The sequence below is a fragment of the Gavialis gangeticus genome, unplaced genomic scaffold (genome assembly GCF_001723915.1).
Source record: "Gavialis gangeticus isolate Ggan-Ray unplaced genomic scaffold, GavGan_comp1, whole genome shotgun sequence".
Taxonomy (NCBI): Eukaryota; Metazoa; Chordata; order Crocodylia; family Gavialidae; genus Gavialis; species Gavialis gangeticus.
This window is the reverse complement of record NW_017728996.1, coordinates 3,132,481-3,140,086: the sequence shown is the minus strand read 5'-3', so window position 1 is coordinate 3,140,086 and position 7,606 is coordinate 3,132,481.

Sequence of the window (7,606 nt, the reverse complement as noted above, 5' to 3'; positions counted from 1 at the left end):
GGCTATATTTCCATGTAATGGATTTTTCTGTTGAAGTCCTAAGAAAAGTCTATACTGTCAGTCAAGCTTTTTCTTATTCCTGGCTTCTGCTGGGTTAGATATTACCTTCCTTTCATTCCATAAAAATAAGATTTTTTTTGTTTGAACCCAAAAGGTTTAAATTGCTTTACAGTTGTGCAAAATGTCCATGTTTGACTAAAGATAAGATTGAGTGATAGTGGAGATATATGTATATGTGTGTGTGTATAATTTTTAAATAATTTTTAAATTTTATTTTGGAGATGCACACCTGCATACACAGGTGACACCGCTAGGTGTTCACCAAGAAGTAAAATACTGGTGAGATTTATTCACATCTCTGAATAAATAAGGCCAAATTCCACCGCCACACTGCACCATCAGTGGACAGATGCAGGGTAAGAGGTCTATAAAAGGGTCTAGATCAGAGTACCACCATTGTGCTGTATTTAGTGGAAATGAAAATGTGAGCAAGAGCTAGAAGGATGGAAAGGACAAGGTGCAGTGCATGGGTGAACTGGGCCTGCTTTTCATAGTCCTCCAGCGCAAATAAGCTTGACTTAAGGGTGTATGAAACCAGTAAGTACCATATCGCGGCATGCGTAGAAATAGCTTTGTTTACTCATGAGCTTTATTATAAAACAGGAGATTCAGACTGAAGGATTTCATTTTCCGAGATGGCTTGACATAGAAAATAAAAATGAAGTTGAAGCTTGGGGGTCCTTTTTTTTGTCTTTGTTTTTTTTTATCCTTGCATTTTTTTGCTTGTAAAATCATAATGTAGAGTACAGAGAATTAGATCTTTTCCCCCGCAGACTCCATTTTACATTTGCGAGTTGCTCTTAGGTTTAAGCAGTAAACTCAATAAGGAGAGTGTCCTGGTATGTTCTTAGTGGAAATCCATTACTTAGAGAACAAGGGGAAGAAATGTCTTGGTCCACCGTTAAAGCTTCTTTTGCTCTACTAAGATCTGCACGAGGAGTCCAACAGGGTTGCATCGTGGAACATGAGAGCTGCCTTGTCAGATAATTGCCAAGCTTCTGCTACCTTATCAGGCTTGAAAGGGCTGGGTTTCTTTATACCCTTTCACTCTGGAGGGCACGTCATCTATTTTCCTGCCCTTTGTGGGTGAAGAGGCAGCTGAGCATGATGAAAGGTGTTGTGAAGATTCAGAAAGGGATTGGACAAATTCTTGGAGGAAAGGGGCATCATTAGGTATTGAGCACAGGAGTTAAGGACGCAGCTCCTGAATCAGACCTTTCTGTAGACCTTCAATGCTGGAGGCTGCAAGTGAGAGAGGAACAGTGGGGTGGGGGAAACTCTGGTTAGACCCAGCTCACTCTCCCTTTCTGCATCCACTCCCTGCCAGGCTGTGACACAGGAGACTGGGCAAGATGGATCTAGGTCTGACCCTGCCAGTGGCAGTTCTTATGACCCTGCTGCACCTGATTTCTGTCCCCATGCTCAGTCAGATGTTTTACCATCAGTTCTCCAAAGGCTGTGTCTAGACAAGTGTGGCCGTGGGGTATGTGGTGCCACAGATGCCATGTACCGCACATTCAGATGTTCTCTGCTGCAGTGGAGAAGCATGGAGGGTTTTTTTGACCCTGGTCAAAAGCGGAGCGATGAGCTCACGGGAAGTACGCTGCTGAAAACTGGAGCCAGCCCAGGTGGAACCGCACCGCGGCTGCCAGTCAGGCTTTGCACGGCAGAATTGCTGCTTTTGCACCCTGGGGAGGCCCCCAGGACCCCAAGTAAGGCTGCATAGGGCCAGCACAAGTGCTGGCTTCAGCCTCCCCATCCCCACCTGGAGTAACTTGCTGCATACTAGAGTGTGCATGGTGTGAGCCTTCGCTGGGGACAACTAGTGGGATGCGCTGCTGCTAGTTGTCCTTGGGGAGCCAAATGTTTGTGCCACATGTGGACGCGGATAAAAGACCCAACTTAAAAATGCATGCGGCCAACCCAGTGAGGGAGGTCTTCTGTAGAGACAGAGGCCATTTTTCATAGTTGAGTCCGTGTCCAGAATGGGAGAGCTAACATAACATCTTTCAGCACAACTCCTGTACCGTGGCCAAGGGGAAGTGCATGGATCTGTATCTAGGTTCCTTTTTTTTCCCCCCTCCCTGTTTCACCCTTTTGAGCTGGATTCATATAACGATCCCAACCAGCATGAAAAAAATAATTTCCTGTGCAAGTCTGCTCCTCTAAAAGCTCAGCTGCTGAGCCCAGTGGAAGGTGTTGCAAAGAAAACTGCCTTTGCATATTTTACTGCCCTAATTCTAAAGAATTAAACTACAGGAAAATTGAAATGACTTTAATAGATTACAGTAAGCTCAGGCTTTAACCTTGCTTCCTCTATATGTATATGAGAGAGAGAGAGGAAGTTAGGATATATATAAAATATTATGCATATGTGCACATGCATGTGCCAGAGTGGATATAATTAATAAGGGATTTTGATTTTTTTTTTTTTTTAATCCACTCTGACTTTAGGCTTTGTCTACACCAGTGGTTCAAACCATACCAGACAAAGGACTCTTACTGGTATGAGCTCACTCCACTAGTGGATTTGCTGGTTTGATATTCAGGTGTAGACAACCCCTGCAGTCTTTATCTAGATTTCACCTTTGAAATGTTAATTTTTTTCCTGATCTTATACCTTGCAAGGTCCAAATTTGCTATAATGTTACATATTAAATTAAATCACTTTGCCTGAATAAGCTGCATCTCAACCACAAGTATATCTCCAGCGGGTAAGATAACACTGAGCCGAGATACCAGCTTCAGTGCTGAACGGGGTATTGCCTTGTGAGCACAGTGTTATACCCAGGCAGTCATTTCCTTCTTCTTGGATGTGGCCTGTGTAGCACTGACGTGGCTATACTGCTTCCAATACCCGAGCCAGGTCATTCAGAGCTCTTTGGGTGGGACAGCTGATAGCAAGATGTTGGCAAACAATGCTCTGAAAAGAGGATGAAGTCATGAAGCTTTCTGGAGAGATGCAGCATGTTTAAAGAGGCTGCACAATTCTCCCCCTCTTATGCTGAGATTAAAAAAATTAAATGAACCTTGATGTCTAAATAGGGATGCAAATGAAGTGAACAGCAATCAGCTGCTTTTCTGTGGGCATAGTGTTGTGTTGAGACCCATCCGCGCACCTGCTAAAAACTGGGTCACTTTGCTCGTGCGCCAGAGTGAGCCGAGCTCTTCGATCAGTTTCACCGGCCCCGTTTTTTGTAAATCGACGGGAAGACTTCCTTTGGGATTGCGCCCCAAAACACAAGTGCGTTTTCTTTTCTTTCCTTTTTTTTTTTTTTTGTTCCTTCTTTCCGTTTCCTCCTTTCATAAGATGTAGTGAAGCATTTCAACAGGACTTTGGCTATTCTGTCGATAACTTGAAACGTAGCTTTCAGACTCCTCTAGTACATGCCAAATAATCCCGTTTCAGAAAGGGGGGGTGTGAGCTTCCCAAGTTAGGTGGTAGGGTTATTTTTTATTTATTTTTTTTGGAGGTGGTGTTTTGGGTACATGGTATGTATAGAAATCTGACAACATCCCGGGTCAAAAAGAACCCCCTCTTAAAAATGAAGAAAACCTGGGTTGGAGAATTGGCGTGCCCATCGTATTGCAGCCTCTAAGTCGTGCTGTTCCTGTTAGTAGCTTGCTAGCCTCCAATTACTTGAAGCAGTGGGACTTGCTTATAAAATGTGGTTAATTGTGCCTGTTGAGGTTACAACTGCATTTCCACCTCTAGGTGTGGGAGAAGTTTCCTAAAAAAATAGAATTTCAGTGTCGTCCTGTAGTAGCAAACGAATACGTTGTAAAAAAGTGTTTTTCACATCACGTATTCAGAAGGGAAAACACAGCCAGCGTTGCAGTGGTTTATTTCTTGCAATCAGCACCATTTTCAAAATCTGTGCTTGGTTTATAAATATTTGATTACAAAGTTTTGTATTGGGATGAAGGGCCACTTACTACATGGTGTTAGCTACATTTTAGTCCTTTCAGAAATTTGCATGAACAGTATAGCGTGTCTCAGTCTGTCAGGCTAATCAATGATTGCATCCCTGCTGTTTAATGTAGGCTTCTTTTAAACCCTAAGAAGCTTTACTTCCTTGTCAGGCATTCAGATGTCTCTCTGCTTAATGATAAACATCAACAATAAGATCAGGACATCTTTTTGTAATGTCAGGGGAAACACATAACACTTTTTTTTTTTTTTTGCTTTTTGATAGGTGAGTTCGCTGTGTGTTTTTTTTGGAACGAGGAAAGGAAAGGTTTGCTAGTCACTGTTGTGACTAAAATCCCCTGGTTTGCTTTTAAGGGGAGAACATGGTTGCAGTGTTTAATATATGTAAGGACCCTCCTGGATCTCGGTGTGCCTTGTTGGGATTTGCCTTGGTGCCAGTGGTTGCTAGCAAGTACCCAAAGTTACATGCCATAAGCTAACACTTTTGGGGTTTAAATAATTTTTCCTAGTCCAGTGATTCCTTTATGTTCTTGAAGACTTGTGGGCCCTGACTTCACATCCAGGTGCATGGAGGTGAGAGAGATACCAAAAATAAAAGGGTGGGGGGAGTAGTAGGGTAGCAGAGAGCCACCCACTAATTTGGGTGCTTGCCTTCCAGCAGCAGCATGGAGGGACTCTGCTTCTTGGATCTGAATTAGCCACTAGCTGATAGGGGTAGTTAGCTGTGTTTTGTGTGAAGGCAAGGTAGATATGCACAAGCTGAGACCCAAAGGACTCTGGGTTGGATTTGGAGATAGTGGTTTAGCAAATTCAGTCACCCCTACAGACACTTGGAGATGGTAAAGAGGTTGGCCTGTTTGCCAGACATCATTGCTTGACCTTCCTAGCTGCACCCATGTCTGGGATGACCACTGAGAGCAGGTCTGGGCTCCAGACTTAGTAGGATGCCTGCGATTTTCAAGCTGGATGCTGTGTTGGATGAAGATGCATCCCAAATAGTGGTATGTTCTTACCACATGTTTAGAAATCTTAAATTTATAGATGTTAGTTTTAGCTTTAGAAATCCTCCATAGGTCTTGAAAGGTATTTATATTTCAGTATCTTTGCATAAAAGTAGAAGAATCTGTATCTGATCCCTGGGTTGATTTAGGAAAAAATCCAACAAAAACATAGTGCTTTTGCACGAAGAAAATGTGAACGCCAGGGCTGACCATTGAAATGTTGAGATTCAGTTTCTCTATGGCTGGTGCTTGCTTGTAAAGGATTTAGTATGTGTCCAGAGCGGATTGCAAACGCAACTTGCTGCTTTTATTGGTAATGTCTAGCAGTGAAATTCTAGTCTCATGTGCGGCACCCTCCAATTTCCATTGGCACAATACCCACGTGCCACATGGATGCCTTGGTGGCCAAGAAAAGTAGGTCAAATATTTTAAGTGCTAAGATTATTTTTTCAGTGACATTATTTCACAGGGATGGTGCTGGTCTGAGAACTGAAATACCGTGCAAAACAAAATCGGTACTTCTTAGTAAACAGAGCAGGCTTGTGCTACTCAAGTATTGCCTATTTGCAAGGGAGATCTATAGTAAATAGAAAGGATTTGATTTTAAGCTTAGAGCTTTGCACGTCTGGAGAGTCTTCTTTAACATTAAATGTTTTTAATATGGGAAATCTTTCTGTTATGTAATGCTTCCAAAGCCCTTGGCAGATGGATAATTTTGTTTTCAAACATTGAATATTTTGGCTGCTTAATGATACAGAATTTCTTTTAAAGCATATATAGCACTTCCAGGGGCTGTTTGCCGCATTTCTGCTCCAGAGTTAGGCATTTAAAAATCTTAAGTGCTGTGTATTTGGCGTGAAATATGAAGAATTGAGGGAATCAATATTGTAAGACAGGGTTGGCCAGCCTGTGGCACAAGTGGCATGTGGGCGCTCAGGGAGGGGAGAGGAAGCACAAAGGTGGATAGGGCAGGAAGCGGAAGGCAGAGCAGAGGATCTGACTGGCACCTGGGGGAGGATGTGGGTCTCATTTGGGGTGCTTCTTCCAGAATAGTTGGACTTCACTGTTGTCTGTTTTATTCTTTGTGCTGGGGTTGGGACCATTTAGCAGCATTCCCATATGTTGAGAGTTTTTTGCATAGGATACGGTAACTATTGGGCAGAGAAGCTGGTAGTGTAGGATCATTTACTGGCTCTGGAAATATTCTAATAAAGTTACTTTTACAAACCTTCCCTTTTGTCTTTATCTTATTTGATTTCTGGCACATGTCTCTCAGAGTGCAGACTAGGTTCTTTGGGTAGATGGGATATCTTTTATTAGACCAACTAAATAGTTGGGGAAACGGTGCATTTTTGCACCTAGGCTGCATCAAGGGGGCACTTTTAAAGGAGACTCTTACTCCTGGAGTAGCTGCACAAATTTGGCAGCCCAGTTCTCACCAGCATGCATACATATGCTTCATAACTACCAACTAAGAAATGGCAAAAAAATTATCTTTTTCTGCAAACTTTCAGGCTCACACACACCCTTCATCAGGCTCAGGGAAAATTTAAAGGTGGTAAAAAGTCCCCATAAGTAGGAACGTTTTACGCCCTTTAATTTTTCCTGAGTCTGAAGGGCATGTGAGCTTGAAAGCTTGCAGAAAAAGATTTTTTTTTTTTTTGCGATATTTCTTATTTAGCCTAATAAAAGGTATCATCTCTGAACCAAGAGTTCTAGATATTTGCATTTCTTTTTGTCTCAGACCGACACAGTTCCCAAATACATCCCTCATAACTATCAGACCTTCACGGAAGCTACGATTTGTCTGTGGCTTACATGGGATCTCTTGTGGCTAAAGGATTTGAGACTGAGAAGTGGTTCAGGTTCTGTCCTGCTGAGGAGTGACGTGTCACCAGTTGAGTTGATTTTGGTCCCAGGGACAAGTTGTTCTATCCTAGCCAGGGATGCACCGTACAGAAAGATGAGGCGGGACCAGGATGAGCCACTCATCTTCAAAGGTGTGTTAGCTTTCATTCAGACTTCAGAGGATCTAAAGACCTGTCCCACACTTTCTTCCCAAGATAACATTTTCAGTCTCTCTTTGTTCTGCCTTAATCCCGAGGCAGCAGAAATGCTTCCTTCATTCTGTCTTTATTACCGGAGATGCATAAAACTTCACATCTTCGAGTGCTAAATCTGCCTTTTGAGAACTCTTATGTAAAAATAAATGTCTCCTTTCTCCATAGAAGGCATACGAGTCTGCCACTGTCCTCTGAGGAACTGCTCTGATGGCTTTCAGGCTGCTAGAAGCCAGTGATAAAAAGGGGCACGTGTTCAGCCGTCCCGGGAGAAGTGCATCTAGGAGACTGGTTCTGAAAAGCGTAGTTTTCTTAGCAGTTCAGTAGGGCTGTGCGAGGCTTCGGGTGCTGATTCAATTTGGAGGAGATTTGGCCTGATTCAGTGGCCGAATCTCCAAATCCAAATGGAATCGGGGGACCAATAAAAAGGTCCAAATCGATTCGAAGCTCTCCAAATCCTCAGAAGAGATTCAGAGAGCTTTGATGATTCGGGCAGTCCCCATCAGCTGCAGCAGGGAGCTGGATGTGGACTCGGAGCTGGTAAGTAGGGGGCG